We start from the raw sequence: 27,029 nt of genomic DNA on the forward strand, positions 1-27,029 counted from the left end.
CTACAACATATATAGTCAAAGTGAGTCTGATAAAACAGACATTTAGTCAATTCATCATTAAATGCTTAATACAAGGCAGTGTTGCTGATGAAATAGTGCAAGAGCACACCCTCGTGGACAAAATGCTTACAGCACCTGGTATTCCCAGGCGGTCTCCCATCCAAGTACTAACCAGGCCCGACCCTGCTTAGCTTCCGAGATCAGACGAGATCGGGCGTACCCAGGCTGGTATGGGCGTAAGCGAGAAACAATCTCTTGCTACAACATATATAGTCAAAGTGAGTGTGATAAACAGACATTGCATTTTCACCAATTAGATAAGCAGCTTGAACTTTGTGTCACTGAAAAAGTAGAAGAAATTACAAACACTGTTCCCATCACTTTTTAGCACAGGTAGTTGGATAAAATACAAACTTTATTTCCTTTCATCATTTGAACAGGGCAAAGGAGCACAAAGCACACACAAGCTGCATTCAGCAACAATATTCTTGTTTGTCTTATAAATACAAGGCAGATGCTAATTGAAAACACAAGGAAATTTGATCCTATTAAAAAGGCAGGAAGCTGCATTTAGTCAATTCATCATTAAATGCTTACTACAAGGCAGTGTTGCTGATGAAATAGTGCAGGGGCACACCCTCGTGGACAAAATGCTTACAGCACCTGGTATTCCCAGGCGGTCTCCCATCCAAGTACTAACCAGGCCCGACCCTGCTTAGCTTCCGAGATCAGACGAGATCGGGCGTACCCAGGCTGGTATGGCCGTAAGCGAGAAACAATCTCTTGCTACAACATATATAGTCAAAGTGAGTGTGATAAACAGACATTGCATTTTCACCAATTAGATAAGCAGCTTGAACTTTGTGTCACTGAAAAAGTAGAAGAAATTACAAACACTGTTCCCATCACTTTTTAGCACAGGTAGTTGGATAAAATACAAACTTTATTTCCTTTCATCATTTGAACAGGGCAAAGGAGCACAAAGCACACACAAGCTGCATTCAGCAACAATATTCTTGTTTGTCTTATAAATACAAGGCAGATGCTAATTGAAAACACAAGGAAATTTGATCCTATTAAAAAGGCAGGAAGCTGCATTTAGTCAATTCATCATTAAATGCTTACTACAAGGCAGTGTTGCTGATGAAATAGTGCAGGGGCACACCCTCGTGGACAAAATGCTTACAGCACCTGGTATTCCCAGGCGGTCTCCCATCCAAGTACTAACCAGGCCCGACCCTGCTTAGCTTCCGAGATCAGACGAGATCGGGCGTACCCAGGCTGGTATGGCCGTAAGCGAGAAACAATCTCTTGCTACAACATATATAGTCAAAGTGAGTCTGATAAAACAGACATTTAGTCAATTCATCATTAAATGCTTAATACAAGGCAGTGTTGCTGATGAAATAGTGCAAGAGCACACCCTCGTGGACAAAATGCTTACAGCACCTGGTATTCCCAGGCGGTCTCCCATCCAAGTACTAACCAGGCCCGACCCTGCTTAGCTTCCGAGATCAGACGAGATCGGGCGTACCCAGGCTGGTATGGCCGTAAGCGAGAAACAATCTCTTGCTACAACATATATAGTCAAAGTGAGTCTGATAAAACAGACATTTAGTCAATTCATCATTAAATGCTTAATACAAGGCAGTGTTGCTGATGAAATAGTGCAAGAGCACACCCTCGTGGACAAAATGCTTACAGCACCTGGTATTCCCAGGCGGTCTCCCATCCAAGTACTAACCAGGCCCGACCCTGCTTAGCTTCCGAGATCAGACGAGATCGGGCGTACCCAGGCTGGTATGGGCGTAAGCGAGAAACAATCTCTTGCTACAACATATATAGTCAAAGTGAGTGTGATAAACAGACATTGCATTTTCACCAATTAGATAAGCAGCTTGAACTTTGTGTCACTGAAAAAGTAGAAGAAATTACAAACACTGTTCCCATCACTTTTTAGCACAGGTAGTTGGATAAAATACAAACTTTATTTCCTTTCATCATTTGAACAGGGCAAAGGAGCACAAAGCACACACAAGCTGCATTCAGCAACAATATTCTTGTTTGTCTTATAAATACAAGGCAGATGCTAATTGAAAACACAAGGAAATTTGATCCTATTAAAAAGGCAGGAAGCTGCATTTAGTCAATTCATCATTAAATGCTTACTACAAGGCAGTGTTGCTGATGAAATAGTGCAGGGGCACACCCTCGTGGACAAAATGCTTACAGCACCTGGTATTCCCAGGCGGTCTCCCATCCAAGTACTAACCAGGCCCGACCCTGCTTAGCTTCCGAGATCAGACGAGATCGGGCGTACCCAGGCTGGTATGGCCGTAAGCGAGAAACAATCTCTTGCTACAACATATATAGTCAAAGTGAGTCTGATAAAACAGACATTTAGTCAATTCATCATTAAATGCTTAATACAAGGCAGTGTTGCTGATGAAATAGTGCAAGAGCACACCCTCGTGGACAAAATGCTTACAGCACCTGGTATTCCCAGGCGGTCTCCCATCCAAGTACTAACCAGGCCCGACCCTGCTTAGCTTCCGAGATCAGACGAGATCGGGCGTACCCAGGCTGGTATGGCCGTAAGCGAGAAACAATCTCTTGCTACAACATATATAGTCAAAGTGAGTGTGATAAACAGACATTGCATTTTCACCAATTAGATAAGCAGCTTGAACTTTGTGTCACTGAAAAAGTAGAAGAAATTACAAACACTGTTCCCATCACTTTTTAGCACAGGTAGTTGGATAAAATACAAACTTTATTTCCTTTCATCATTTGAACAGGGCAAAGGAGCACAAAGCACACACAAGCTGCATTCAGCAACAATATTCTTGTTTGTCTTATAAATACAAGGCAGATGCTAATTGAAAACACAAGGAAATTTGATCCTATTAAAAAGGCAGGAAGCTGCATTTAGTCAATTCATCATTAAATGCTTACTACAAGGCAGTGTTGCTGATGAAATAGTGCAGGGGCACACCCTCGTGGACAAAATGCTTACAGCACCTGGTATTCCCAGGCGGTCTCCCATCCAAGTACTAACCAGGCCCGACCCTGCTTAGCTTCCGAGATCAGACGAGATCGGGCGTACCCAGGCTGGTATGGCCGTAAGCGAGAAACAATCTCTTGCTACAACATATATAGTCAAAGTGAGTCTGATAAAACAGACATTTAGTCAATTCATCATTAAATGCTTAATACAAGGCAGTGTTGCTGATGAAATAGTGCAAGAGCACACCCTCGTGGACAAAATGCTTACAGCACCTGGTATTCCCAGGCGGTCTCCCATCCAAGTACTAACCAGGCCCGACCCTGCTTAGCTTCCGAGATCAGACGAGATCGGGCGTACCCAGGCTGGTATGGGCGTAAGCGAGAAACAATCTCTTGCTACAACATATATAGTCAAAGTGAGTGTGATAAACAGACATTGCATTTTCACCAATTAGATAAGCAGCTTGAACTTTGTGTCACTGAAAAAGTAGAAGAAATTACAAACACTGTTCCCATCACTTTTTAGCACAGGTAGTTGGATAAAATACAAACTTTATTTCCTTTCATCATTTGAACAGGGCAAAGGAGCACAAAGCACACACAAGCTGCATTCAGCAACAATATTCTTGTTTGTCTTATAAATACAAGGCAGATGCTAATTGAAAACACAAGGAAATTTGATCCTATTAAAAAGGCAGGAAGCTGCATTTAGTCAATTCATCATTAAATGCTTACTACAAGGCAGTGTTGCTGATGAAATAGTGCAGGGGCACACCCTCGTGGACAAAATGCTTACAGCACCTGGTATTCCCAGGCGGTCTCCCATCCAAGTACTAACCAGGCCCGACCCTGCTTAGCTTCCGAGATCAGACGAGATCGGGCGTACCCAGGCTGGTATGGCCGTAAGCGAGAAACAATCTCTTGCTACAACATATATAGTCAAAGTGAGTGTGATAAACAGACATTGCATTTTCACCAATTAGATAAGCAGCTTGAACTTTGTGTCACTGAAAAAGTAGAAGAAATTACAAACACTGTTCCCATCACTTTTTAGCACAGGTAGTTGGATAAAATACAAACTTTATTTCCTTTCATCATTTGAACAGGGCAAAGGAGCACAAAGCACACACAAGCTGCATTCAGCAACAATATTCTTGTTTGTCTTATAAATACAAGGCAGATGCTAATTGAAAACACAAGGAAATTTGATCCTATTAAAAAGGCAGGAAGCTGCATTTAGTCAATTCATCATTAAATGCTTACTACAAGGCAGTGTTGCTGATGAAATAGTGCAGGGGCACACCCTCGTGGACAAAATGCTTACAGCACCTGGTATTCCCAGGCGGTCTCCCATCCAAGTACTAACCAGGCCCGACCCTGCTTAGCTTCCGAGATCAGACGAGATCGGGCGTACCCAGGCTGGTATGGCCGTAAGCGAGAAACAATCTCTTGCTACAACATATATAGTCAAAGTGAGTTTGATAAAACAGACATTTAGTCAATTCATCATTAAATGCTTAATACAAGGCAGTGTTGCTGATGAAATAGTGCAAGAGCACACCCTCGTGGACAAAATGCTTACAGCACCTGGTATTCCCAGGCGGTCTCCCATCCAAGTACTAACCAGGACCGACCCTGCTTAGCTTCCGAGATCAGACGAGATCGGGCGTACCCAGGCTGGTATGGCCGTAAGCGAGAAACAATCTCTTGCTACAACATATATAGTCAAAGTGAGTGTGATAAACAGACATTGCATTTTCACCAATTAGATAAGCAGCTTGAACTTTGTGTCACTGAAAAAGTAGAAGAAATTACAAACACTGTTCCCATCACTTTTTAGCACAGGTAGTTGGATAAAATACAAACTTTATTTCCTTTCATCATTTGTACAGGGCAAAGGAGCACAAAGCACACATAAGCTGCATTCAGCAACAATATTCTTGTTTGTCTTATAAATACAAGGCAGATGCTAATTGAAAACACAAGGAAATTTGATCCTATTAAAAAGGCAGGAAGCTGCATTTAGTCAATTCATCATTAAATGCTTACTACAAGGCAGTGTTTTTTTTTATTTTTTTTTTTTTTTTATTTATTTTTTTTTTAAACCTTTATTTAACCAGGAAAGGCTCATTGAGATTTAAATTCTCTTTTTCAAGAGCGTCCTGGCCAAGATAGGCAGCGCCAAGTCATTACAAAAATTAGACAAACAACATGAAAAACTACAAGTAATCTAGTAAAAACCATAAAATTAACAAAGAATATAACAAAATCAAAAACAGCAAATTAAAAACATTGACAGGTCAGGGAATCAGTCTCAAGATCATTCATCAGTGATTTAAAAATACCAATCGGGACAAGTTCTTCCAGTTTAAAAGTCTTTTGTAAGGCATTCCAAGACGATGGCGCAGAGTACATAAAAGCCCTTTTACCAAATTCAGTTCGGACATTTGGAACAGTTAGCAAGATAAAGTCCCTCGAACGAAGAGAGTACCCACCACATTTCTGAACAATAAAAATGCCCAAATAAAAAGGTAGTAAACCCAAAATGGCTTTGTAAATAAAAGTATACCAGTGACTGAGCCTACGAGTGACTAGAGAAGGCCAGCCAACCCTGGTATACAAAGTGCAGTGGTGCGTAAGGGTTTTGCAATTTAAAATAAATCTCAAAGTGCCATGGTAAAGGGTGTCAATTGATCTCAAACACTGAGCGGAAGCATTTATATATAAAATAAAATATTGCTGATGAAATAGTGCAGGGGCACTATATGCTTACAGCACCTGGTATTCCCAGGCGGTCTCCCATCCAAGTACTAACCAGGCCCGACCCTGCTTAGCTTCCGAGATCAGACGAGATCGGGCGTACCCAGGCTGGTATGGCCGTAAGCGAGAAACAATCTCTTGCTACAACATATATAGTCAAAGTGAGTTTGATAAAACAGACATTTAGTCAATTCATCATTAAATGCTTAATACAAGGCAGTGTTGCTGATGAAATAGTGCAAGAGCACACCCTCGTGGACAAAATGCTTACAGCACCTGGTATTCCCAGGCGGTCTCCCATCCAAGTACTAACCAGGACCGACCCTGCTTAGCTTCCGAGATCAGACGAGATCGGGCGTACCCAGGCTGGTATGGCCGTAAGCGAGAAACAATCTCTTGCTACAACATATATAGTCAAAGTGAGTGTGATAAACAGACATTGCATTTTCACCAATTAGATAAGCAGCTTGAACTTTGTGTCACTGAAAAAGTAGAAGAAATTACAAACACTGTTCCCATCACTTTTTAGCACAGGTAGTTGGATAAAATACAAACTTTATTTCCTTTCATCATTTGTACAGGGCAAAGGAGCACAAAGCACACACAAGCTGCATTCAGCAACAATATTCTTGTTTGTCTTATAAATACAAGGCAGATGCTAATTGAAAACACAAGGAAATTTGATCCTATTAAAAAGGCAGGAAGCTGCATTTAGTCAATTCATCATTAAATGCTTACTACAAGGCAGTGTTGCTGATGAAATAGTGCAGGGGCACACCCTCGTGGACAAAATGCTTACAGCACCTAGTATTCCCAGGCGGTCTCCCATCCAAGTACTAACCAGGCCCGACCCTGCTTAGCATCCGAGATCAGACGAGATCGGGCGTACCCAGGCTGGTATGGCCGTAAGCGAGAAACAATCTCTTGCTACAACATATATAGTCAAAGTGAGTCTGATAAAACAGACATTTAGTCAATTCATCATTAAATGCTTAATACAAGGCAGTGTTGCTGATGAAATAGTGCAGGGGCACACCCTCGTGGACAAAATGCTTACAGCACCTAGTATTCCCAGGCGGTCTCCCATCCAAGTACTAACCAGGCCCGACCCTGCTTAGCTTCCGAGATCAGACGAGATCGGGCGTACCCAGGCTGGTATGGCCGTAAGCGAGAAACAATCTCTTGCTACAACATATATAGTCAAAGTGAGTGTGATAAACAGACATTGCATTTTCACCAATTAGATAAGCAGCTTGAACTTTGTGTCACTGAAAAAGTAGAAGAAATTACAAACACTGTTCCCATCACTTTTTAGCACAGGTAGTTGGATAAAATACAAACTTTATTTCCTTTCATCATTTGAACAGGGCAAAGGAGCACAAAGCACACACAAGCTGCATTCAGCAACAATATTCTTGTTTGTCTTATAAATACAAGGCAGATGCTAATTGAAAACACAAGGAAATTTGATCCTATTAAAAAGGCAGGAAGCTGCATTTAGTCAATTCATCATTAAATGCTTACTACAAGGCAGTGTTGCTGATGAAATAGTGCAGGGGCACACCCTCGTGGACAAAATGCTTACAGCACCTGGTATTCCCAGGCGGTCTCCCATCCAAGTACTAACCAGGCCCGACCCTGCTTAGCTTCCGAGATCAGACGAGATCGGGCGTACCCAGGCTGGTATGGCCGTAAGCGAGAAACAATCTCTTGCTACAACATATATAGTCAAAGTGAGTGTGATAAACAGACATTGCATTTTCACCAATTAGATAAGCAGCTTGAACTTTGTGTCACTGAAAAAGTAGAAGAAATTACAAACACTGTTCCCATCACTTTTTAGCACAGGTAGTTGGATAAAATACAAACTTTATTTCCTTTCATCATTTGAACAGGGCAAAGGAGCACAAAGCACACACAAGCTGCATTCAGCAACAATATTCTTGTTTGTCTTATAAATACAAGGCAGATGCTAATTGAAAACACAAGGAAATTTGATCCTATTAAAAAGGCAGGAAGCTGCATTTAGTCAATTCATCATTAAATGCTTACTACAAGGCAGTGTTTTTTTTTGTTTTTTTTTTTTTTTTATTATTTTTTTTTTTAAACCTTTATTTAACCAGGAAAGGCTCATTGAGATTTAAAATCTCTTTTTCAAGAGCGTCCTGGCCAAGATAGGCAGCGCCAAGTCATTACAAAAATTAGACAAACAACATGAAAAACTACAAGTAATCTAGTAAAAACCATAAAATTAACAAAGAATATAACAAAATCAAAAACAGCAAATTAAAAACATTGACAGGTCAGGGAATCAGTCTCAAGATCATTCATCAGTGATTTAAAAATACCAATCGGGACAAGTTCTTCCAGTTTAAAAGTATTTTGTAAGGCATTCCAAGACGATGGCGCAGAGTACATAAAAGCCCTTTTACCAAATTCAGTTCGGACATTTGGAACAGTTAGCAAGATAAAGTCCCTCGAATGAAGAGAGTACCCACCACATTTCTGAACAATAAAAATGCCCAAATAAAAAGGTAGTAAACCCAAAATGGCTTTGTAAATAAAAGTATACCAGTGACTGAGCCTACGAGTGACTAGAGAAGGCCAGCCAACCCTGGTATACAAAGTGCAGTGGTGCGTAAGGGTTTTGCAATTTAAAATAAATCTCAAAGTGCCATGGTAAAGGGTGTCAATTGATCTCAAACACTGAGCGGAAGCATTTATATATAAAATAAAATATTGCTGATGAAATAGTGCAGGGGCACTATATGCTTACAGCACCTGGTATTCCCAGGCGGTCTCCCATCCAAGTACTAACCAGGCCCGACCCTGCTTAGCTTCCGAGATCAGACGAGATCGGGCGTACCCAGGCTGATATGGCCGTAAGCGAGAATCAATCTCTTGCTACAACATATATAGTCAAAGTGAGTCTGATAAAACAGACATTTAGTCAATTCATCATTAAATGCTTACTACAAGGCAGTGTTGCTGATGAAATAGTGCAAGAGCACACCCTCGTGGACAAAATGCTTACAGCACCTGGTATTCCCAGGCGGCCTCCCATCCAAGTACTAACCAGGCCCGACCCTGCTTAGCTTCCTAGATCAGACGAGATCGGGCGTACCCAGGCTGGTATGGCCGTAAGCGAGAAACAATCTCTTGCTACAACATATATAGTCAAAGTGAGTGTGATAAACAGACATTGCATTTTCACCAATTAGATAAGCAGCTTGAACTTTGTGTCACTGAAAAAGTAGAAGAAATTACAAACACTGTTCCCATCACTTTTTAGCACAGGTAGTTGGATAAAATACAAACTTTATTTCCTTTCATCATTTGAACAGGGCAAAGGAGCATAAAGCACACACAAGCTGCATTCAGCAACAATATTCTTGTTTGTCTTATAAATACAAGGCAGATGCTAATTGAAAACACAAGGAAATTTGATCCTATTAAAAAGGCAGGAAGCTGCATTTTGTCAATTCATCATTAAATGCTTACTACAAGGCAGTGTTGCTGATGAAATAGTGCAAGAGCACACCCTCGTGGACAAAATGCTTACAGCACCTGGTATTCCCAGGCGGTCTCCCATCCAAGTACTAACCAGGCCCGACCCTGCTTAGCTTCCGAGATCAGACGAGATCGGGCGTACCCAGGCTGATATGGCCGTAAGCGAGAATCAATCTCTTGCTACAACATATATAGTCAAAGTGAGTCTGATAAAACAGACATTTAGTCAATTCATCATTAAATGCTTACTACAAGGCAGTGTTGCTGATGAAATAGTGCAAGAGCACACCCTCGTGGACAAAATGCTTACAGCACCTGGTATTCCCAGGCGGTCTCCCATCCAAGTACTAACCAGGCCCGACCCTGCTTAGCTTCCGAGATCAGACGAGATCGGGCGTACCCAGGCTGATATGGCCGTAAGCGAGAATCAATCTCTTGCTACAACATATATAGTCAAAGTGAGTCTGATAAAACAGACATTTAGTCAATTCATCATTAAATGCTTACTACAAGGCAGTGTTGCTGATGAAATAGTGCAAGAGCACACCCTCGTGGACAAAATGCTTACAGCACCTGGTATTCCCAGGCGGTCTCCCATCCAAGTACTAACCAGGCCCGACCCTGCTTAGCTTCCGAGATCAGACGAGATCGGGCGTACCCAGGCTGGTATGGCCGTAAGCGAGAAACAATCTCTTGCTACAACATATATAGTCAAAGTGAGTGTGATAAACAGACATTGCATTTTCACCAATTAGATAAGCAGCTTGAACTTTGTGTCACTGAAAAAGTAGAAGAAATTACAAACACTGTTCCCATCACTTTTTAGCACAGGTAGTTGGATAAAATACAAACTTTATTTCCTTTCATCATTTGAACAGGGCAAAGGAGCACAAAGCACACACAAGCTGCATTCAGCAACAATATTCTTGTTTGTCTTATAAATACAAGGCAGATGCTAATTGAAAACACAAGGAAATTTGATCCTATTAAAAAGGCAGGAAGCTGCATTTAGTCAATTCATCATTAAATGCTTACTACAAGGCAGTGTTGCTGATGAAATAGTGCAGGGGCACACCCTCGTGGACAAAATGCTTACAGCACCTGGTATTCCCAGGCGGTCTCCCATCCAAGTACTAACCAGGCCCGACCCTGCTTAGCTTCCGAGATCAGACGAGATCGGGCGTACCCAGGCTGGTATGGCCGTAAGCGAGAAACAATCTCTTGCTACAACATATATAGTCAAAGTGAGTCTGATAAAACAGACATTTAGTCAATTCATCATTAAATGCTTAATACAAGGCAGTGTTGCTGATGAAATAGTGCAAGAGCACACCCTCGTGGACAAAATGCTTACAGCACCTGGTATTCCCAGGCGGTCTCCCATCCAAGTACTAACCAGGCCCGACCCTGCTTAGCTTCCGAGATCAGACGAGATCGGGCGTACCCAGGCTGGTATGGCCGTAAGCGAGAAACAATCTCTTGCTACAACATATATAGTCAAAGTGAGTGTGATAAACAGACATTGCATTTTCACCAATTAGATAAGCAGCTTGAACTTTGTGTCACTGAAAAAGTAGAAGAAATTACAAACACTGTTCCCATCACTTTTTAGCACAGGTAGTTGGATAAAATACAAACTTTATTTCCTTTCATCATTTGAACAGGGCAAAGGAGCACAAAGCACACACAAGCTGCATTCAGCAACAATATTCTTGTTTGTCTTATAAATACAAGGCAGATGCTAATTGAAAACACAAGGAAATTTGATCCTATTAAAAAGGCAGGAAGCTGCATTTAGTCAATTCATCATTAAATGCTTACTACAAGGCAGTGTTGCTGATGAAATAGTGCAGGGGCACACCCTCGTGGACAAAATGCTTACAGCACCTGGTATTCCCAGGCGGTCTCCCATCCAAGTACTAACCAGGCCCGACCCTGCTTAGCTTCCGAGATCAGACGAGATCGGGCGTACCCAGGCTGGTATGGCCGTAAGCGAGAAACAATCTCTTGCTACAACATATATAGTCAAAGTGAGTCTGATAAAACAGACATTTAGTCAATTCATCATTAAATGCTTAATACAAGGCAGTGTTGCTGATGAAATAGTGCAAGAGCACACCCTCGTGGACAAAATGCTTACAGCACCTGGTATTCCCAGGCGGTCTCCCATCCAAGTACTAACCAGGCCCGACCCTGCTTAGCTTCCGAGATCAGACGAGATCGGGCGTACCCAGGCTGGTATGGCCGTAAGCGAGAAACAATCTCTTGCTACAACATATATAGTCAAAGTGAGTGTGATAAACAGACATTGCATTTTCACCAATTAGATAAGCAGCTTGAACTTTGTGTCACTGAAAAAGTAGAAGAAATTACAAACACTGTTCCCATCACTTTTTAGCACAGGTAGTTGGATAAAATACAAACTTTATTTCCTTTCATCATTTGAACAGGGCAAAGGAGCACAAAGCACACACAAGCTGCATTCAGCAACAATATTCTTGTTTGTCTTATAAATACAAGGCAGATGCTAATTGAAAACACAAGGAAATTTGATCCTATTAAAAAGGCAGGAAGCTGCATTTAGTCAATTCATCATTAAATGCTTACTACAAGGCAGTGTTGCTGATGAAATAGTGCAGGGGCACACCCTCGTGGACAAAATGCTTACAGCACCTGGTATTCCCAGGCGGTCTCCCATCCAAGTACTAACCAGGCCCGACCCTGCTTAGCTTCCGAGATCAGACGAGATCGGGCGTACCCAGGCTGGTATGGCCGTAAGCGAGAAACAATCTCTTGCTACAACATATATAGTCAAAGTGAGTCTGATAAAACAGACATTTAGTCAATTCATCATTAAATGCTTAATACAAGGCAGTGTTGCTGATGAAATAGTGCAAGAGCACACCCTCGTGGACAAAATGCTTACAGCACCTGGTATTCCCAGGCGGTCTCCCATCCAAGTACTAACCAGGCCCGACCCTGCCTAGCTTCCGAGATCAGACGAGATCGGGCGTACCCAGGCTGGTATGGCCGTAAGCGAGAAACAATCTCTTGCTACAACATATATAGTCAAAGTGAGTGTGATAAACAGACATTGCATTTTCACCAATTAGATAAGCAGCTTGAACTTTGTGTCACTGAAAAAGTAGAAGAAATTACAAACACTGTTCCCATCACTTTTTAGCACAGGTAGTTGGATAAAATACAAACTTTATTTCCTTTCATCATTTGAACAGGGCAAAGGAGCACAAAGCACACACAAGCTGCATTCAGCAACAATATTCTTGTTTGTCTTATAAATACAAGGCAGATGCTAATTGAAAACACAAGGAAATTTGATCCTATTAAAAAGGCAGGAAGCTGCATTTAGTCAATTCATCATTAAATGCTTACTACAAGGCAGTGTTGCTGATGAAATAGTGCAGGGGCACACCCTCGTGGACAAAATGCTTACAGCACCTGGTATTCCCAGGCGGTCTCCCATCCAAGTACTAACCAGGCCCGACCCTGCCTAGCTTCCGAGATCAGACGAGATCGGGCGTACCCAGGCTGGTATGGCCGTAAGCGAGAAACAATCTCTTGCTACAACATATATAGTCAAAGTGAGTCTGATAAAACAGACATTTAGTCAATTCATCATTAAATGCTTAATACAAGGCAGTGTTGCTGATGAAATAGTGCAAGAGCACACCCTCGTGGACAAAATGCTTACAGCACCTGGTATTCCCAGGCGGTCTCCCATCCAAGTACTAACCAGGCCCGACCCTGCTTAGCTTCCGAGATCAGACGAGATCGGGCGTACCCAGGCTGGTATGGCCGTAAGCGAGAAACAATCTCTTGCTACAACATATATAGTCAAAGTGAGTGTGATAAACAGACATTGCATTTTCACCAATTAGATAAGCAGCTTGAACTTTGTGTCACTGAAAAAGTAGAAGAAATTACAAACACTGTTCCCATCACTTTTTAGCACAGGTAGTTGGATAAAATACAAACTTTATTTCCTTTCATCATTTGAACAGGGCAAAGGAGCACAAAGCACACACAAGCTGCATTCAGCAACAATATTCTTGTTTGTCTTATAAATACAAGGCAGATGCTAATTGAAAACACAAGGAAATTTGATCCTATTAAAAAGGCAGGAAGCTGCATTTAGTCAATTCATCATTAAATGCTTACTACAAGGCAGTGTTGCTGATGAAATAGTGCAGGGGCACACCCTCGTGGACAAAATGCTTACAGCACCTGGTATTCCCAGGCGGTCTCCCATCCAAGTACTAACCAGGCCCGACCCTGCCTAGCTTCCGAGATCAGACGAGATCGGGCGTACCCAGGCTGGTATGGCCGTAAGCGAGAAACAATCTCTTGCTACAACATATATAGTCAAAGTGAGTCTGATAAAACAGACATTTAGTCAATTCATCATTAAATGCTTAATACAAGGCAGTGTTGCTGATGAAATAGTGCAAGAGCACACCCTCGTGGACAAAATGCTTACAGCACCTGGTATTCCCAGGCGGTCTCCCATCCAAGTACTAACCAGGCCCGACCCTGCTTAGCTTCCGAGATCAGACGAGATCGGGCGTACCCAGGCTGGTATGGCCGTAAGCGAGAAACAATCTCTTGCTACAACATATATAGTCAAAGTGAGTGTGATAAACAGACATTGCATTTTCACCAATTAGATAAGCAGCTTGAACTTTGTGTCACTGAAAAAGTAGAAGAAATTACAAACACTGTTCCCATCACTTTTTAGCACAGGTAGTTGGATAAAATACAAACTTTATTTCCTTTCATCATTTGAACAGGGCAAAGGAGCACAAAGCACACACAAGCTGCATTCAGCAACAATATTCTTGTTTGTCTTATAAATACAAGGCAGATGCTAATTGAAAACACAAGGAAATTTGATCCTATTAAAAAGGCAGGAAGCTGCATTTAGTCAATTCATCATTAAATGCTTACTACAAGGCAGTGTTGCTGATGAAATAGTGCAGGGGCACACCCTCGTGGACAAAATGCTTACAGCACCTGGTATTCCCAGGCGGTCTCCCATCCAAGTACTAACCAGGCCCGACCCTGCTTAGCTTCCGAGATCAGACGAGATCGGGCGTACCCAGGCTGGTATGGCCGTAAGCGAGAAACAATCTCTTGCTACAACATATATAGTCAAAGTGAGTCTGATAAAACAGACATTTAGTCAATTCATCATTAAATGCTTAATACAAGGCAGTGTTGCTGATGAAATAGTGCAAGAGCACACCCTCGTGGACAAAATGCTTACAGCACCTGGTATTCCCAGGCGGTCTCCCATCCAAGTACTAACCAGGCCCGACCCTGCTTAGCTTCCGAGATCAGACGAGATCGGGCGTACCCAGGCTGGTATGGCCGTAAGCGAGAAACAATCTCTTGCTACAACATATATAGTCAAAGTGAGTGTGATAAACAGACATTGCATTTTCACCAATTAGATAAGCAGCTTGAACTTTGTGTCACTGAAAAAGTAGAAGAAATTACAAACACTGTTCCCATCACTTTTTAGCACAGGTAGTTGGATAAAATACAAACTTTATTTCCTTTCATCATTTGAACAGGGCAAAGGAGCACAAAGCACACACAAGCTGCATTCAGCAACAATATTCTTGTTTGTCTTATAAATACAAGGCAGATGCTAATTGAAAACACAAGGAAATTTGATCCTATTAAAAAGGCAGGAAGCTGCATTTAGTCAATTCATCATTAAATGCTTACTACAAGGCAGTGTTGCTGATGAAATAGTGCAGGGGCACACCCTCGTGGACAAAATGCTTACAGCACCTGGTATTCCCAGGCGGTCTCCCATCCAAGTACTAACCAGGCCCGACCCTGCTTAGCTTCCGAGATCAGACGAGATCGGGCGTACCCAGGCTGGTATGGCCGTAAGCGAGAAACAATCTCTTGCTACAACATATATAGTCAAAGTGAGTCTGATAAAACAGACATTTAGTCAATTCATCATTAAATGCTTAATACAAGGCAGTGTTGCTGATGAAATAGTGCAAGAGCACACCCTCGTGGACAAAATGCTTACAGCACCTGGTATTCCCAGGCGGTCTCCCATCCAAGTACTAACCAGGCCCGACCCTGCTTAGCTTCCGAGATCAGACGAGATCGGGCGTACCCAGGCTGGTATGGCCGTAAGCGAGAAACAATCTCTTGCTACAACATATATAGTCAAAGTGAGTGTGATAAACAGACATTGCATTTTCACCAATTAGATAAGCAGCTTGAACTTTGTGTCACTGAAAAAGTAGAAGAAATTACAAACACTGTTCCCATCACTTTTTAGCACAGGTAGTTGGATAAAATACAAACTTTATTTCCTTTCATCATTTGAACAGGGCAAAGGAGCACAAAGCACACACAAGCTGCATTCAGCAACAATATTCTTGTTTGTCTTATAAATACAAGGCAGATGCTAATTGAAAACACAAGGAAATTTGATCCTATTAAAAAGGCAGGAAGCTGCATTTAGTCAATTCATCATTAAATGCTTACTACAAGGCAGTGTTGCTGATGAAATAGTGCAGGGGCACACCCTCGTGGACAAAATGCTTACCGCACCTGGTATTCCCAGGCGGTCTCCCATCCAAGTACTAACCAGGCCCGACCCTGCTTAGCTTCCGAGATCAGACGAGATCGGGCGTACCCAGGCTGGTATGGCCGTAAGCGAGAAACAATCTCTTGCTACAACATATATAGTCAAAGTGAGTCTGATAAAACAGACATTTAGTCAATTCATCATTAAATGCTTAATACAAGGCAGTGTTGCTGATGAAATAGTGCAAGAGCACACCCTCGTGGACAAAGTGCTTACAGCACCTGGTATTCCCAGGCGGTCTCCCATCCAAGTACTAACCAGGCCCGACCCTGCTTAGCTTCCGAGATCAGACGAGATCAGGCGTACCCAGGCTGGTATGGCCGTAAGCGAGAAACAATCTCTTGCTACAACATATATAGTCAAAGTGAGTGTGATAAACAGACATTGCATTTTCACCAATTAGATAAGCAGCTTGAACTTTGTGTCACTGAAAAAGTAGAAGAAATTACAAACACTGTTCCCATCACTTTTTAGCACAGGTAGTTGGATAAAATACAAACTTTATTTCCTTTCATCATTTGAACAGGGCAAAGGAGCACAAAGCACACACAAGCTGCATTCAGCAACAATATTCTTGTTTGTCTTATAAATACAAGGCAGATGCTAATTGAAAACACAAGGAAATTTGATCCTATTAAAAAGGCAGGAAGCTGCATTTAGTCAATTCATCATTAAATGCTTACTACAAGGCAGTGTTGCTGATGAAATAGTGCAGGGGCACACCCTCGTGGACAAAATGCTTACAGCACCTGGTATTCCCAGGCGGTCTCCCATCCAAGTACTAACCAGGCCCGACCCTGCTTAGCTTCCGAGATCAGACGAGATCGGGCGTACCCAGGCTGGTATGGCCGTAAGCGAGAAACAATCTCTTGCTACAACATATATAGTCAAAGTGAGTCTGATAAAACAGACATTTAGTCAATTCATCATTAAATGCTTAATACAAGGCAGTGTTGCTGATGAAATAGTGCAAGAGCACACCCTCGTGGACAAAATGCTTACAGCACCTGGTATTCCCAGGCGGTCTCCCATCCAAGTACTAACCAGGCCCGACCCTGCTTAGCTTCCGAGATCAGACGAGATCGGGCGTACCCAGGCTGGTATGGCCGTAAGCGAGAAACAATCTCTTGCTACAACATATATAGTCAAAGTGAGTGTGATAAACAGACATTGCATTTTCACCAATTAGATAAGCAGCTTGAACTTTGTGTCACTGAAAAAGTAGAAGAAATTACAAACACTGTTCCCATCACTTTTTAGCACAGGTAGTTGGATAAAATACAAACTTTATTTCCTTTCATCATTTGAACAGGGCAAAGGAGCACAAAGCACACACAAGCTGCATTCAGCAACAATATTCTTGTTTGTCTTATAAATACAAGGCAGATGCTAATTGAAAACACAAGGAAATTTGATCCTATTAAAAAGGCAGGAAGCTGCATTTAGTCAATTCATCATTAAATGCTTACTACAAGGCAGTGTTGCTGATGAAATAGTGCAGGGGCACACCCTCGTGGAGAAAATGCTTACAGCACCTGGTATTCCCAGGCGGTCTCCCATCCAAGTACTAACCAGGCCCGACCCTGCTTAGCTTCCGAGATCAGACGAGATCGGGCGTACCCAGGCTGGTATGGCCGTAAGCGAGAAACAATCTCTTGCTACAACATATATAGTCAAAGTGAGTCTGATAAAACAGACATTTAGTCAATTCATCATTAAATGCTTAATACAAGGCAGTGTTGCTGATGAAATAGTGCAAGAGCACACCCTCGTGGACAAAATGCTTAGAGCACCTGGTATTCCCAGGCGGTCTCCCATCCAAGTACTAACCAGGCCCGACCCTGCTTAGCTTCCGAGATCAGACGAGATCGGGCGTACCCAGGCTGGTATGGCCGTAAGCGAGAAACAATCTCTTGCTACAACATATATAGTCAAAGTGAGTGTGATAAACAGACATTGCATTTTCACCAATTAGATAAGCAGCTTGAACTTTGTGTCACTGAAAAAGTAGAAGAAATTACAAACACTGTTCCCATCACTTTTTAGCACAGGTAGTTGGATAAAATACAAACTTTATTTCCTTTCATCATTTGAACAGGGCAAAGGAGCACAAAGCACACACAAGCTGCATTCAGCAACAATATTCTTGTTTGTCTTATAAATACAAGGCAGATGCTAATTGAAAACACAAGGAAATTTGATCCTATTAAAAAGGCAGGAAGCTGCATTTAGTCAATTCATCATTAAATGCTTACTACAAGGCAGTGTTGCTGATGAAATAGTGCAGGGGCACACCCTCGTGGACAAAATGCTTACAGCACCTGGTATTCCCAGGCGGTCTCCCATCCAAGTACTAACCAGGCCCGACCCTGCTTAGCTTCCGAGATCAGACGAGATCGGGCGTACCCAGGCTGGTATGGCCGTAAGCGAGAAACAATCTCTTGCTACAACATATATAGTCAAAGTGAGTGTGATAAACAGACATTGCATTTTCACCAATTAGATAAGCAGCTTGAACTTTGTGTCACTGAAAAAGTAGAAGAAATTACAAACACTGTTCCCATCACTTTTTAGCACAGGTAGTTGGATAAAATACAAACTTTATTTCCTTTCATCATTTGAACAGGGCAAAGGAGCACAAAGCACACACAAGCTGCATTCAGCAACAATATTCTTGTTTGTCTTATAAATACAAGGCAGATGCTAATTGAAAACACAAGGAAATTTGATCCTATTAAAAAGGCAGGAAGCTGCATTTAGTCAATTCATCATTAAATGCTTACTACAAGGCAGTGTTGCTGATGAAATAGTGCAGGGGCACACCCTCGTGGACAAAATGCTTACAGCACCTGGTATTCCCAGGCGGTCTCCCATCCAAGTACTAACCAGGCCCGACCCTGCTTAGCTTCCGAGATCAGACGAGATCGGGCGTACCCAGGCTGGTATGGCCGTAAGCGAGAAACAATCTCTTGCTACAACATATATAGTCAAAGTGAGTCTGATAAAACAGACATTTAGTCAATTCATCATTAAATGCTTAATACAAGGCAGTGTTGCTGATGAAATAGTGCAAGAGCACACCCTCGTGGACAAAATGCTTACAGCACCTGGTATTCCCAGGCGGTCTCCCATCCAAGTACTAACCAGGCCCGACCCTGCTTAGCTTCCGAGATCAGACGAGATCAGGCGTACCCAGGCTGGTATGGCCGTAAGCGAGAAACAATCTCTTGCTACAACATATATAGTCAAAGTGAGTGTGATAAACAGACATTGCATTTTCACCAATTAGATAAGCAGCTTGAACTTTGTGTCACTGAAAAAGTAGAAGAAATTACAAACACTGTTCCCATCACTTTTTAGCACAGGTAGTTGGATAAAATACAAACTTTATTTCCTTTCATCATTTGAACAGGGCAAAGGAGCACAAAGCACACACAAGCTGCATTCAGCAACAATATTCTTGTTTGTCTTATAAATACAAGGCAGATGCTAATTGAAAACACAAGGAAATTTGATCCTATTAAAAAGGCAGGAAGCTGCATTTAGTCAATTCATCATTAAATGCTTACTACAAGGCAGTGTTGCTGATGAAATAGTGCAGGGGCACACCCTCGTGGACAAAATGCTTACAGCACCTGGTATTCCCAGGCGGTCTCCCATCCAAGTACTAACCAGGCCCGACCCTGCTTAGCTTCCGAGATCAGACGAGATCGGGCGTACCCAGGCTGGTATGGCCGTAAGCGAGAAACAATCTCTTGCTACAACATATATAGTCAAAGTGAGTCTGATAAAACAGACATTTAGTCAATTCATCATTAAATGCTTAATACAAGGCAGTGTTGCTGATGAAATAGTGCAAGAGCACACCCTCGTGGACAAAATGCTTACAGCACCTGGTATTCCCAGGCGGTCTCCCATCCAAGTACTAACCAGGCCCGACCCTGCTTAGCTTCCGAGATCAGACGAGATCGGGCGTACCCAGGCTGGTATGGCCGTAAGCGAGAAACAATCTCTTGCTACAACATATATAGTCAAAGTGAGTGTGATAAACAGACATTGCATTTTCACCAATTAGATAAGCAGCTTGAACTTTGTGTCACTGAAAAAGTAGAAGAAATTACAAACACTGTTCCCATCACTTTTTAGCACAGGTAGTTGGATAAAATACAAACTTTATTTCCTTTCATCATTTGAACAGGGCAAAGGAGCACAAAGCACACACAAGCTGCATTCAGCAACAATATTCTTGTTTGTCTTATAAATACAAGGCAGATGCTAATTGAAAACACAAGGAAATTTGATCCTATTAAAAAGGCAGGAAGCTGCATTTAGTCAATTCATCATTAAATGCTTACTACAAGGCAGTGTTGCTGATGAAATAGTGCAGGGGCACACCCTCGTGGAGAAAATGCTTACAGCACCTGGTATTCCCAGGCGGTCTCCCATCCAAGTACTAACCAGGCCCGACCCTGCTTAGCTTCCGAGATCAGACGAGATCGGGCGTACCCAGGCTGGTATGGCCGTAAGCGAGAAACAATCTCTTGCTACAACATATATAGTCAAAGTGAGTCTGATAAAACAGACATTTAGTCAATTCATCATTAAATGCTTAATACAAGGCAGTGTTGCTGATGAAATAGTGCAAGAGCACACCCTCGTGGACAAAATGCTTAGAGCACCTGGTATTCCCAGACGGTCTCCCATCCAAGTACTAACCAGGCCCGACCCTGCTTAGCTTCCGAGATCAGACGAGATCGGGCGTACCCAGGCTGGTATGGCCGTAAGCGAGAAACAATCTCTTGCTACAACATATATAGTCAAAGTGAGTGTGATAAACAGACATTGCATTTTCACCAATTAGATAAGCAGCTTGAACTTTGTGTCACTGAAAAAGTAGAAGAAATTACAAACACTGTTCCCATCACTTTTTAGCACAGGTAGTTGGATAAAATACAAACTTTATTTCCTTTCATCATTTGAACAGGGCAAAGGAGCACAAAGCACACACAAGCTGCATTCAGCAACAATATTCTTGTTTGTCTTATAAATACAAGGCAGATGCTAATTGAAAACACAAGGAAATTTGATCCTATTAAAAAGGCAGGAAGCTGCATTTAGTCAATTCATCATTAAATGCTTACTACAAGGCAGTGTTGCTGATGAAATAGTGCAGGGGCACACCCTCGTGGACAAAATGCTTACAGCACCTGGTATTCCCAGGCGGTCTCCCATCCAAGTACTAACCAGGCCCGACCCTGCTTAGCTTCCGAGATCAGACGAGATCGGGCGTACCCAGGCTGGTATGGCCGTAAGCGAGAAACAATCTCTTGCTACAACATATATAGTCAAAGTGAGTGTGATAAACAGACATTGCATTTTCACCAATTAGATAAGCAGCTTGAACTTTGTGTCACTGAAAAAGTAGAAGAAATTACAAACACTGTTCCCATCACTTTTTAGCACAGGTAGTTGGATAAAATACAAACTTTATTTCCTTTCATCATTTGAACAGGGCAAAGGAGCACAAAGCACACACAAGCTGCATTCAGCAACAATATTCTTGTTTGTCTTATAAATACAAGGCAGATGCTAATTGAAAACACAAGGAAATTTGATCCTATTAAAAAGGCAGGAAGCTGCATTTAGTCAATTCATCATTAAATGCTTACTACAAGGCAGTGTTGCTGATGAAATAGTGCAGGGGCACACCCTCGTGGACAAAATGCTTACAGCACCTGGTATTCCCAGGCGGTCTCCCATCCAAGTACTAACCAGGCCCGACCCTGCTTAGCTTCCGAGATCAGACGAGATCGGGCGTACCCAGGCTGGTATGGCCGTAAGCGAGAAACAATCTCTTGCTACAACATATATAGTCAAAGTGAGTCTGATAAAACAGACATTTAGTCAATTCATCATTAAATGCTTAATACAAGGCAGTGTTGCTGATGAAATAGTGCAAGAGCACACCCTCGTGGACAAAATGCTTACAGCACCTGGTATTCCCAGGCGGTCTCCCATCCAAGTACTAACCAGGCCCGACCCTGCTTAGCTTCCGAGATCAGACGAGATCAGGCGTACCCAGGCTGGTATGGCCGTAAGCGAGAAACAATCTCTTGCTACAACATATATAGTCAAAGTGAGTGTGATAAACAGACATTGCATTTTCACCAATTAGATAAGCAGCTTGAACTTTGTGTCACTGAAAAAGTAGAAGAAATTACAAACACTGTTCCCATCACTTTTTACCACAGGTAGTTGGATAAAATACAAACTTTATTTCCTTTCATCATTTGAACAGGGCAAAGGAGCACAAAGCACACACAAGCTGCATTCAGCAACAATATTCTTGTTTGTCTTATAAATACAAGGCAGATGCTAATTGAAAACACAAGGAAATTTGATCCTATTAAAAAGGCAGGAAGCTGCATTTAGTCAATTCATCATTAAATGCTTACTACAAGGCAGTGTTGCTGATGAAATAGTGCAGGGGCACACCCTCGTGGACAAAATGCTTACAGCACCTGGTATTCCCAGGCGGTCTCCCATCCAAGTACTAACCAGGCCCGACCCTGCTTAGCTTCCGAGATCAGACGAGATCGGGCGTACCCAGGCTGGTATGGCCGTAAGCGAGAAACAATCTCTTGCTACAACATATATAGTCAAAGTGAGTCTGATAAAACAGACATTTAGTCAATTCATCATTAAATGCTTAATACAAGGCAGTGTTGCTGATGAAATAGTGCAAGAGCACACCCTCGTGGACAAAATGCTTACAGCACCTGGTATTCCCAGGCGGTCTCCCATCCAAGTACTAACCAGGCCCGACCCTGCTTAGCTTCCGAGATCAGACGAGATCGGGCGTACCCAGGCTGGTATGGCCGTAAGCGAGAAACAATCTCTTGCTACAACATATATAGTCAAAGTGAGTGTGATAAACAGACATTGCATTTTCACCAATTAGATAAGCAGCTTGAACTTTGTGTCACTGAAAAAGTAGAAGAAATTACAAACACTGTTCCCATCACTTTTTAGCACAGGTAGTTGGATAAAATACAAACTTTATTTCCTTTCATCATTTGAACAGGGCAAAGGAGCACAAAGCACACACAAGCTGCATTCAGCAACAATATTCTTGTTTGTCTTATAAATACAAGGCAGATGCTAATTGAAAACACAAGGAAATTTGATCCTATTAAAAAGGCAGGAAGCTGCATTTAGTCAATTCATCATTAAATGCTTACTACAAGGCAGTGTTGCTGATGAAATAGTGCAGGGGCACACCCTCGTGGACAAAATGCTTACAGCACCTGGTATTCCCAGGCGGTCTCCCATCCAAGTACTAACCAGGCCCGACCCTGCTTAGCTTCCGAGATCAGACGAGATCGGGCGTACCCAGGCTGGTATGGCCGTAAGCGAGAAACAATCTCTTGCTACAACATATATAGTCAAAGTGAGTCTGATAAAACAGACATTTAGTCAATTCATCATTAAATGCTTAATACAAGGCAGTGTTGCTGATGAAATAGTGCAAGAGCACACCCTCGTGGACAAAATGCTTACAGCACCTGGTATTCCCAGGCGGTCTCCCATCCAAGTACTAACCAGGCCCGACCCTGCTTAGCTTCCGAGATCAGACGAGATCGGGCGTACCCAGGCTGGTATGGCCGTAAGCGAGAAACAATCTCTTGCTACAACATATATAGTCAAAGTGAGTGTGATAAACAGACATTGCATTTTCACCAATTAGATAAGCAGCTTGAACTTTGTGTCACTGAAAAAGTAGAAGAAATTACAAACACTGTTCCCATCACTTTTTAGCACAGGTAGTTGGATAAAATACAAACTTTATTTCCTTTCATCATTTGAACAGGGCAAAGGAGCACAAAGCACACACAAGCTGCATTCAGCAACAATATTCTTGTTTGTCTTATAAATACAAGGCAGATGCTAATTGAAAACACAAGGAAATTTGATCCTATTAAAAAGGCAGGAAGCTGCATTTAGTCAATTCATCATTAAATGCTTACTACAAGGCAGTGTTGCTGATGAAATAGTGCAGGGGCACACCCTCGTGGACAAAATGCTTACAGCACCTGGTATTCCCAGGCGGTCTCCCATCCAAGTACTAACCAGGCCCGACCCTGCTTAGCTTCCGAGATCAGACGAGATCGGGCGTACCCAGGCTGGTATGGCCGTAAGCGAGAAACAATCTCTTGCTACAACATATATAGTCAAAGTGAGTGTGATAAACAGACATTGCATTTTCACCAATTAGATAAGCAGCTTGAACTTTGTGTCACTGAAAAAGTAGAAGAAATTACAAACACTGTTCCCATCACTTTTTAGCACAGGTAGTTGGATAAAATACAAACTTTATTTCCTTTCATCATTTGAACAGGGCAAAGGAGCACAAAGCACACACAAGCTGCATTCAGCAACAATATTCTTGTTTGTCTTATAAATACAAGGCAGATGCTAATTGAAAACACAAGGAAATTTGATCCTATTAAAAAGGCAGGAAGCTGCATTTAGTCAATTCATCATTAAATGCTTACTACAAGGCAGTGTTGCTGATGAAATAGTGCAGGGGCACACCCTCGTGGACAAAATGCTTACAGCACCTGGTATTCCCAGGCGGTCTCCCATCCAAGTACTAACCAGGCCCGACCCTGCTTAGCTTCCGAGATCAGACGAGATCGGGCGTACCCAGGCTGGTATGGCCGTAAGCGAGAAACAATCTCTTGCTACAACATATATAGTCAAAGTGAGTGTGATAAACAGACATTGCATTTTCACCAATTAGATAAGCAGCTTGAACTTTGTGTCACTGAAAAAGTAGAAGAAATTACAAACACTGTTCCCATCACTTTTTAGCACAGGTAGTTGGATAAAATACAAACTTTATTTCCTTTCATCATTTGAACAGGGCAAAGGAGCACAAAGCACACACAAGCTGCATTCAGCAACAATATTCTTGTTTGTCTTATAAATACAAGGCAGATGCTAATTGAAAACACAAGGAAATTTGATCCTATTAAAAAGGCAGGAAGCTGCATTTAGTCAATTCATCATTAAATGCTTACAACAAGGCAGTGTTGCTGATGAAATAGTGCAGGGGCACACCCTCGTGGACAAAATGCTTACAGCACCTGGTATTCCCAGGCGGTCTCCCATCCAAGTACTAACCAGGCCCGACCCTGCTTAGCTTCCGAGATCAGACGAGATCGGGCGTACCCAGGCTGGTATGGCCGTAAGCGAGAAACAATCTCTTGCTACAACATATATAGTCAAAGTGAGTCTGATAAAACAGACATTTAGTCAATTCATCATTAAATGCTTAATACAAGGCAGTGTTGCTGATGAAATAGTGCAAGAGCACACCCTCGTGGACAAAATGCTTACAGCACCTGGTATTCCCAGGCGGTCTCCCATCCAAGTACTAACCAGGCCCGACCCTGCTTAGCTTCCGAGATCAGACGAGATCGGGCGTACCCAGGCTGGTATGGCCGTAAGCGAGAAACAATCTCTTGCTACAACATATATAGTCAAAGTGAGTGTGATAAACAGACATTGCATTTTCACCAATTAGATAAGCAGCTTGAACTTTGTGTCACTGAAAAAGTAGAAGAAATTACAAACACTGTTCCCATCACTTTTTAGCACAGGTAGTTGGATAAAATACAAACTTTATTTCCTTTCATCATTTGAACAGGGCAAAGGAGCACAAAGCACACACAAGCTGCATTCAGCAACAATATTCTTGTTTGTCTTATAAATACAAGGCAGATGCTAATTGAAAACACAAGGAAATTTGATCCTATTAAAAAGGCAGGAAGCTGCATTTAGTCAATTCATCATTAAATGCTTACTACAAGGCAGTGTTGCTGATGAAATAGTGCAGGGGCACACCCTCGTGGACAAAATGCTTACAGCACCTGGTATTCCCAGGCGGTCTCCCATCCAAGTACTAACCAGGCCCGACCCTGCTTAGCTTCCGAGATCAGACGAGATCGGGCGTACCCAGGCTGGTATGGCCGTAAGCGAGAAACAATCTCTTGCTACAACATATATAGTCAAAGTGAGTGTGATAAACAGACATTGCATTTTCACCAATTAGATAAGCAGCTTGAACTTTGTGTCACTGAAAAAGTAGAAGAAATTACAAACACTGTTCCCATCACTTTTTAGCACAGGTAGTTGGATAAAATACAAACTTTATTTCCTTTCATCATTTGAACAGGGCAAAGGAGCACAAAGCACACACAAGCTGCATTCAGCAACAATATTCTTGTTTGTCTTATAAATACAAGGCAGATGCTAATTGAAAACACAAGGAAATTTGATCCTATTAAAAAGGCAGGAAGCTGCATTTAGTCAATTCATCATTAAATGCTTACTACAAGGCAGTGTTGCTGATGAAATAGTGCAGGGGCACACCCTCGTGGACAAAATGCTTACAGCACCTGGTATTCCCAGGCGGTCTCCCATCCAAGTACTAACCAGGCCCGACCCTGCTTAGCTTCCGAGATCAGACGAGATCGGGCGTACCCAGGCTGGTATGGCCGTAAGCGAGAAACAATCTCTTGCTACAACATATATAGTCAAAGTGAGTGTGATAAACAGACATTGCATTTTCACCAATTAGATAAGCAGCTTGAACTTTGTGTCACTGAAAAAGTAGAAGAAATTACAAACACTGTTCCCATCACTTTTTAGCACAGGTAGTTGGATAAAATACAAACTTTATTTCCTTTCATCATTTGAACAGGGCAAAGGAGCACAAAGCACACACAAGCTGCATTCAGCAACAATATTCTTGTTTGTCTTATAAATACAAGGCAGATGCTAATTGAAAACACAAGGAAATTTGATCCTATTAAAAAGGCAGGAAGCTGCATTTAGTCAATTCATCATTAAATGCTTACTACAAGGCAGTGTTGCTGATGAAATAGTGCAGGGGCACACCCTCGTGGACAAAATGCTTACAGCACCTGGTATTCCCAGGCGGTCTCCCATCCAAGTACTAACCAGGCCCGACCCTGCTTAGCTTCCGAGATCAGACGAGATCGGGCGTACCCAGGCTGGTATGGCCGTAAGCGAGAAACAATCTCTT

At 42.3% G+C, this 27,029-nt stretch overlaps 63 non-coding genes across 63 annotated transcripts; all 63 read right to left on the reverse strand.

The window, feature by feature from the left end:
- Nucleotides 1-123: 123 nt before the first annotated feature.
- Nucleotides 124-242, reverse strand: LOC145885795 (5S ribosomal RNA). Its single transcript, XR_014397379.1, has one exon. It is a non-coding gene; the product is annotated as a 5S ribosomal RNA (ribosomal RNA).
- A 409-nt stretch (nt 243-651) lies between these two features.
- LOC145856175 (5S ribosomal RNA) lies at nt 652-770 on the reverse strand. Its single transcript, XR_014377063.1, has one exon. It is a non-coding gene; the product is annotated as a 5S ribosomal RNA (ribosomal RNA).
- Nucleotides 771-1,179: 409 nt separating this feature from the next.
- On the reverse strand, nt 1,180-1,298 carry LOC145856176 (5S ribosomal RNA). The gene has a single exon (XR_014377064.1). It is a non-coding gene; the product is annotated as a 5S ribosomal RNA (ribosomal RNA).
- A 139-nt stretch (nt 1,299-1,437) lies between these two features.
- On the reverse strand, nt 1,438-1,556 carry LOC145856177 (5S ribosomal RNA). The gene has a single exon (XR_014377065.1). It is a non-coding gene; the product is annotated as a 5S ribosomal RNA (ribosomal RNA).
- Nucleotides 1,557-1,695: 139 nt separating this feature from the next.
- LOC145885796 (5S ribosomal RNA) lies at nt 1,696-1,814 on the reverse strand. Its single transcript, XR_014397380.1, has one exon. It is a non-coding gene; the product is annotated as a 5S ribosomal RNA (ribosomal RNA).
- A 409-nt stretch (nt 1,815-2,223) lies between these two features.
- On the reverse strand, nt 2,224-2,342 carry LOC145856178 (5S ribosomal RNA). The gene has a single exon (XR_014377066.1). It is a non-coding gene; the product is annotated as a 5S ribosomal RNA (ribosomal RNA).
- Nucleotides 2,343-2,481: 139 nt separating this feature from the next.
- On the reverse strand, nt 2,482-2,600 carry LOC145856179 (5S ribosomal RNA). Its single transcript, XR_014377067.1, has one exon. It is a non-coding gene; the product is annotated as a 5S ribosomal RNA (ribosomal RNA).
- Nucleotides 2,601-3,009: 409 nt separating this feature from the next.
- Nucleotides 3,010-3,128, reverse strand: LOC145856180 (5S ribosomal RNA). The gene has a single exon (XR_014377068.1). It is a non-coding gene; the product is annotated as a 5S ribosomal RNA (ribosomal RNA).
- A 139-nt stretch (nt 3,129-3,267) lies between these two features.
- LOC145885798 (5S ribosomal RNA) lies at nt 3,268-3,386 on the reverse strand. Its single transcript, XR_014397382.1, has one exon. It is a non-coding gene; the product is annotated as a 5S ribosomal RNA (ribosomal RNA).
- Nucleotides 3,387-3,795: 409 nt separating this feature from the next.
- LOC145856181 (5S ribosomal RNA) lies at nt 3,796-3,914 on the reverse strand. Its single transcript, XR_014377069.1, has one exon. It is a non-coding gene; the product is annotated as a 5S ribosomal RNA (ribosomal RNA).
- Nucleotides 3,915-4,323: 409 nt separating this feature from the next.
- Nucleotides 4,324-4,442, reverse strand: LOC145856182 (5S ribosomal RNA). The gene has a single exon (XR_014377070.1). It is a non-coding gene; the product is annotated as a 5S ribosomal RNA (ribosomal RNA).
- A 139-nt stretch (nt 4,443-4,581) lies between these two features.
- On the reverse strand, nt 4,582-4,700 carry LOC145884873 (5S ribosomal RNA). Its single transcript, XR_014396453.1, has one exon. It is a non-coding gene; the product is annotated as a 5S ribosomal RNA (ribosomal RNA).
- Nucleotides 4,701-5,772: 1,072 nt separating this feature from the next.
- LOC145856184 (5S ribosomal RNA) lies at nt 5,773-5,891 on the reverse strand. The gene has a single exon (XR_014377072.1). It is a non-coding gene; the product is annotated as a 5S ribosomal RNA (ribosomal RNA).
- Nucleotides 5,892-6,030: 139 nt separating this feature from the next.
- On the reverse strand, nt 6,031-6,149 carry LOC145884874 (5S ribosomal RNA). Its single transcript, XR_014396454.1, has one exon. It is a non-coding gene; the product is annotated as a 5S ribosomal RNA (ribosomal RNA).
- A 409-nt stretch (nt 6,150-6,558) lies between these two features.
- Nucleotides 6,559-6,677, reverse strand: LOC145887082 (5S ribosomal RNA). The gene has a single exon (XR_014398669.1). It is a non-coding gene; the product is annotated as a 5S ribosomal RNA (ribosomal RNA).
- A 139-nt stretch (nt 6,678-6,816) lies between these two features.
- On the reverse strand, nt 6,817-6,935 carry LOC145884028 (5S ribosomal RNA). The gene has a single exon (XR_014395607.1). It is a non-coding gene; the product is annotated as a 5S ribosomal RNA (ribosomal RNA).
- Nucleotides 6,936-7,344: 409 nt separating this feature from the next.
- LOC145856185 (5S ribosomal RNA) lies at nt 7,345-7,463 on the reverse strand. The gene has a single exon (XR_014377073.1). It is a non-coding gene; the product is annotated as a 5S ribosomal RNA (ribosomal RNA).
- Nucleotides 7,464-8,535: 1,072 nt separating this feature from the next.
- LOC145883230 (5S ribosomal RNA) lies at nt 8,536-8,654 on the reverse strand. Its single transcript, XR_014394804.1, has one exon. It is a non-coding gene; the product is annotated as a 5S ribosomal RNA (ribosomal RNA).
- Nucleotides 8,655-8,793: 139 nt separating this feature from the next.
- Nucleotides 8,794-8,912, reverse strand: LOC145851386 (5S ribosomal RNA). The gene has a single exon (XR_014373237.1). It is a non-coding gene; the product is annotated as a 5S ribosomal RNA (ribosomal RNA).
- A 409-nt stretch (nt 8,913-9,321) lies between these two features.
- Nucleotides 9,322-9,440, reverse strand: LOC145883231 (5S ribosomal RNA). Its single transcript, XR_014394805.1, has one exon. It is a non-coding gene; the product is annotated as a 5S ribosomal RNA (ribosomal RNA).
- A 139-nt stretch (nt 9,441-9,579) lies between these two features.
- LOC145883232 (5S ribosomal RNA) lies at nt 9,580-9,698 on the reverse strand. Its single transcript, XR_014394806.1, has one exon. It is a non-coding gene; the product is annotated as a 5S ribosomal RNA (ribosomal RNA).
- Nucleotides 9,699-9,837: 139 nt separating this feature from the next.
- Nucleotides 9,838-9,956, reverse strand: LOC145856186 (5S ribosomal RNA). The gene has a single exon (XR_014377074.1). It is a non-coding gene; the product is annotated as a 5S ribosomal RNA (ribosomal RNA).
- Nucleotides 9,957-10,365: 409 nt separating this feature from the next.
- On the reverse strand, nt 10,366-10,484 carry LOC145856187 (5S ribosomal RNA). The gene has a single exon (XR_014377075.1). It is a non-coding gene; the product is annotated as a 5S ribosomal RNA (ribosomal RNA).
- Nucleotides 10,485-10,623: 139 nt separating this feature from the next.
- Nucleotides 10,624-10,742, reverse strand: LOC145856188 (5S ribosomal RNA). Its single transcript, XR_014377076.1, has one exon. It is a non-coding gene; the product is annotated as a 5S ribosomal RNA (ribosomal RNA).
- Nucleotides 10,743-11,151: 409 nt separating this feature from the next.
- LOC145856189 (5S ribosomal RNA) lies at nt 11,152-11,270 on the reverse strand. The gene has a single exon (XR_014377077.1). It is a non-coding gene; the product is annotated as a 5S ribosomal RNA (ribosomal RNA).
- A 139-nt stretch (nt 11,271-11,409) lies between these two features.
- On the reverse strand, nt 11,410-11,528 carry LOC145856190 (5S ribosomal RNA). The gene has a single exon (XR_014377078.1). It is a non-coding gene; the product is annotated as a 5S ribosomal RNA (ribosomal RNA).
- A 409-nt stretch (nt 11,529-11,937) lies between these two features.
- LOC145856191 (5S ribosomal RNA) lies at nt 11,938-12,056 on the reverse strand. The gene has a single exon (XR_014377079.1). It is a non-coding gene; the product is annotated as a 5S ribosomal RNA (ribosomal RNA).
- A 139-nt stretch (nt 12,057-12,195) lies between these two features.
- Nucleotides 12,196-12,314, reverse strand: LOC145885772 (5S ribosomal RNA). The gene has a single exon (XR_014397356.1). It is a non-coding gene; the product is annotated as a 5S ribosomal RNA (ribosomal RNA).
- A 409-nt stretch (nt 12,315-12,723) lies between these two features.
- Nucleotides 12,724-12,842, reverse strand: LOC145885773 (5S ribosomal RNA). The gene has a single exon (XR_014397357.1). It is a non-coding gene; the product is annotated as a 5S ribosomal RNA (ribosomal RNA).
- A 139-nt stretch (nt 12,843-12,981) lies between these two features.
- LOC145856192 (5S ribosomal RNA) lies at nt 12,982-13,100 on the reverse strand. The gene has a single exon (XR_014377080.1). It is a non-coding gene; the product is annotated as a 5S ribosomal RNA (ribosomal RNA).
- Nucleotides 13,101-13,509: 409 nt separating this feature from the next.
- LOC145885774 (5S ribosomal RNA) lies at nt 13,510-13,628 on the reverse strand. The gene has a single exon (XR_014397358.1). It is a non-coding gene; the product is annotated as a 5S ribosomal RNA (ribosomal RNA).
- A 139-nt stretch (nt 13,629-13,767) lies between these two features.
- On the reverse strand, nt 13,768-13,886 carry LOC145856193 (5S ribosomal RNA). The gene has a single exon (XR_014377081.1). It is a non-coding gene; the product is annotated as a 5S ribosomal RNA (ribosomal RNA).
- Nucleotides 13,887-14,295: 409 nt separating this feature from the next.
- LOC145856195 (5S ribosomal RNA) lies at nt 14,296-14,414 on the reverse strand. Its single transcript, XR_014377083.1, has one exon. It is a non-coding gene; the product is annotated as a 5S ribosomal RNA (ribosomal RNA).
- A 139-nt stretch (nt 14,415-14,553) lies between these two features.
- On the reverse strand, nt 14,554-14,672 carry LOC145856196 (5S ribosomal RNA). The gene has a single exon (XR_014377084.1). It is a non-coding gene; the product is annotated as a 5S ribosomal RNA (ribosomal RNA).
- Nucleotides 14,673-15,081: 409 nt separating this feature from the next.
- Nucleotides 15,082-15,200, reverse strand: LOC145856197 (5S ribosomal RNA). Its single transcript, XR_014377085.1, has one exon. It is a non-coding gene; the product is annotated as a 5S ribosomal RNA (ribosomal RNA).
- Nucleotides 15,201-15,339: 139 nt separating this feature from the next.
- Nucleotides 15,340-15,458, reverse strand: LOC145856198 (5S ribosomal RNA). Its single transcript, XR_014377086.1, has one exon. It is a non-coding gene; the product is annotated as a 5S ribosomal RNA (ribosomal RNA).
- Nucleotides 15,459-15,867: 409 nt separating this feature from the next.
- LOC145885015 (5S ribosomal RNA) lies at nt 15,868-15,986 on the reverse strand. Its single transcript, XR_014396595.1, has one exon. It is a non-coding gene; the product is annotated as a 5S ribosomal RNA (ribosomal RNA).
- A 139-nt stretch (nt 15,987-16,125) lies between these two features.
- Nucleotides 16,126-16,244, reverse strand: LOC145882878 (5S ribosomal RNA). Its single transcript, XR_014394449.1, has one exon. It is a non-coding gene; the product is annotated as a 5S ribosomal RNA (ribosomal RNA).
- A 409-nt stretch (nt 16,245-16,653) lies between these two features.
- On the reverse strand, nt 16,654-16,772 carry LOC145856199 (5S ribosomal RNA). Its single transcript, XR_014377087.1, has one exon. It is a non-coding gene; the product is annotated as a 5S ribosomal RNA (ribosomal RNA).
- A 139-nt stretch (nt 16,773-16,911) lies between these two features.
- LOC145856200 (5S ribosomal RNA) lies at nt 16,912-17,030 on the reverse strand. Its single transcript, XR_014377088.1, has one exon. It is a non-coding gene; the product is annotated as a 5S ribosomal RNA (ribosomal RNA).
- A 409-nt stretch (nt 17,031-17,439) lies between these two features.
- LOC145856201 (5S ribosomal RNA) lies at nt 17,440-17,558 on the reverse strand. Its single transcript, XR_014377089.1, has one exon. It is a non-coding gene; the product is annotated as a 5S ribosomal RNA (ribosomal RNA).
- A 139-nt stretch (nt 17,559-17,697) lies between these two features.
- Nucleotides 17,698-17,816, reverse strand: LOC145886622 (5S ribosomal RNA). Its single transcript, XR_014398207.1, has one exon. It is a non-coding gene; the product is annotated as a 5S ribosomal RNA (ribosomal RNA).
- Nucleotides 17,817-18,225: 409 nt separating this feature from the next.
- LOC145856202 (5S ribosomal RNA) lies at nt 18,226-18,344 on the reverse strand. Its single transcript, XR_014377090.1, has one exon. It is a non-coding gene; the product is annotated as a 5S ribosomal RNA (ribosomal RNA).
- Nucleotides 18,345-18,753: 409 nt separating this feature from the next.
- Nucleotides 18,754-18,872, reverse strand: LOC145856203 (5S ribosomal RNA). Its single transcript, XR_014377091.1, has one exon. It is a non-coding gene; the product is annotated as a 5S ribosomal RNA (ribosomal RNA).
- A 139-nt stretch (nt 18,873-19,011) lies between these two features.
- On the reverse strand, nt 19,012-19,130 carry LOC145882879 (5S ribosomal RNA). Its single transcript, XR_014394450.1, has one exon. It is a non-coding gene; the product is annotated as a 5S ribosomal RNA (ribosomal RNA).
- Nucleotides 19,131-19,539: 409 nt separating this feature from the next.
- LOC145856204 (5S ribosomal RNA) lies at nt 19,540-19,658 on the reverse strand. Its single transcript, XR_014377092.1, has one exon. It is a non-coding gene; the product is annotated as a 5S ribosomal RNA (ribosomal RNA).
- Nucleotides 19,659-19,797: 139 nt separating this feature from the next.
- On the reverse strand, nt 19,798-19,916 carry LOC145856206 (5S ribosomal RNA). The gene has a single exon (XR_014377094.1). It is a non-coding gene; the product is annotated as a 5S ribosomal RNA (ribosomal RNA).
- Nucleotides 19,917-20,325: 409 nt separating this feature from the next.
- LOC145856207 (5S ribosomal RNA) lies at nt 20,326-20,444 on the reverse strand. The gene has a single exon (XR_014377095.1). It is a non-coding gene; the product is annotated as a 5S ribosomal RNA (ribosomal RNA).
- A 139-nt stretch (nt 20,445-20,583) lies between these two features.
- Nucleotides 20,584-20,702, reverse strand: LOC145887615 (5S ribosomal RNA). The gene has a single exon (XR_014399206.1). It is a non-coding gene; the product is annotated as a 5S ribosomal RNA (ribosomal RNA).
- Nucleotides 20,703-21,111: 409 nt separating this feature from the next.
- LOC145856208 (5S ribosomal RNA) lies at nt 21,112-21,230 on the reverse strand. The gene has a single exon (XR_014377096.1). It is a non-coding gene; the product is annotated as a 5S ribosomal RNA (ribosomal RNA).
- A 409-nt stretch (nt 21,231-21,639) lies between these two features.
- Nucleotides 21,640-21,758, reverse strand: LOC145856209 (5S ribosomal RNA). Its single transcript, XR_014377097.1, has one exon. It is a non-coding gene; the product is annotated as a 5S ribosomal RNA (ribosomal RNA).
- A 139-nt stretch (nt 21,759-21,897) lies between these two features.
- Nucleotides 21,898-22,016, reverse strand: LOC145882880 (5S ribosomal RNA). Its single transcript, XR_014394451.1, has one exon. It is a non-coding gene; the product is annotated as a 5S ribosomal RNA (ribosomal RNA).
- A 409-nt stretch (nt 22,017-22,425) lies between these two features.
- LOC145856210 (5S ribosomal RNA) lies at nt 22,426-22,544 on the reverse strand. Its single transcript, XR_014377098.1, has one exon. It is a non-coding gene; the product is annotated as a 5S ribosomal RNA (ribosomal RNA).
- Nucleotides 22,545-22,683: 139 nt separating this feature from the next.
- LOC145856211 (5S ribosomal RNA) lies at nt 22,684-22,802 on the reverse strand. Its single transcript, XR_014377099.1, has one exon. It is a non-coding gene; the product is annotated as a 5S ribosomal RNA (ribosomal RNA).
- A 409-nt stretch (nt 22,803-23,211) lies between these two features.
- On the reverse strand, nt 23,212-23,330 carry LOC145856212 (5S ribosomal RNA). Its single transcript, XR_014377100.1, has one exon. It is a non-coding gene; the product is annotated as a 5S ribosomal RNA (ribosomal RNA).
- A 139-nt stretch (nt 23,331-23,469) lies between these two features.
- Nucleotides 23,470-23,588, reverse strand: LOC145856213 (5S ribosomal RNA). Its single transcript, XR_014377101.1, has one exon. It is a non-coding gene; the product is annotated as a 5S ribosomal RNA (ribosomal RNA).
- Nucleotides 23,589-23,997: 409 nt separating this feature from the next.
- Nucleotides 23,998-24,116, reverse strand: LOC145856214 (5S ribosomal RNA). Its single transcript, XR_014377102.1, has one exon. It is a non-coding gene; the product is annotated as a 5S ribosomal RNA (ribosomal RNA).
- Nucleotides 24,117-24,525: 409 nt separating this feature from the next.
- Nucleotides 24,526-24,644, reverse strand: LOC145856215 (5S ribosomal RNA). Its single transcript, XR_014377103.1, has one exon. It is a non-coding gene; the product is annotated as a 5S ribosomal RNA (ribosomal RNA).
- Nucleotides 24,645-25,053: 409 nt separating this feature from the next.
- LOC145856217 (5S ribosomal RNA) lies at nt 25,054-25,172 on the reverse strand. Its single transcript, XR_014377105.1, has one exon. It is a non-coding gene; the product is annotated as a 5S ribosomal RNA (ribosomal RNA).
- A 139-nt stretch (nt 25,173-25,311) lies between these two features.
- On the reverse strand, nt 25,312-25,430 carry LOC145856218 (5S ribosomal RNA). Its single transcript, XR_014377106.1, has one exon. It is a non-coding gene; the product is annotated as a 5S ribosomal RNA (ribosomal RNA).
- A 409-nt stretch (nt 25,431-25,839) lies between these two features.
- LOC145856219 (5S ribosomal RNA) lies at nt 25,840-25,958 on the reverse strand. The gene has a single exon (XR_014377107.1). It is a non-coding gene; the product is annotated as a 5S ribosomal RNA (ribosomal RNA).
- Nucleotides 25,959-26,367: 409 nt separating this feature from the next.
- LOC145856220 (5S ribosomal RNA) lies at nt 26,368-26,486 on the reverse strand. Its single transcript, XR_014377108.1, has one exon. It is a non-coding gene; the product is annotated as a 5S ribosomal RNA (ribosomal RNA).
- A 409-nt stretch (nt 26,487-26,895) lies between these two features.
- Nucleotides 26,896-27,014, reverse strand: LOC145856221 (5S ribosomal RNA). Its single transcript, XR_014377109.1, has one exon. It is a non-coding gene; the product is annotated as a 5S ribosomal RNA (ribosomal RNA).
- Nucleotides 27,015-27,029: the final 15 nt, after the last annotated feature.

Source organism: Salmo salar, chromosome 08 (assembly GCF_965601325.2).
Source record: "Salmo salar chromosome 08, fSalSal1, whole genome shotgun sequence".
NCBI classification, from domain to species: Eukaryota; Metazoa; Chordata; class Actinopteri; order Salmoniformes; family Salmonidae; genus Salmo; species Salmo salar.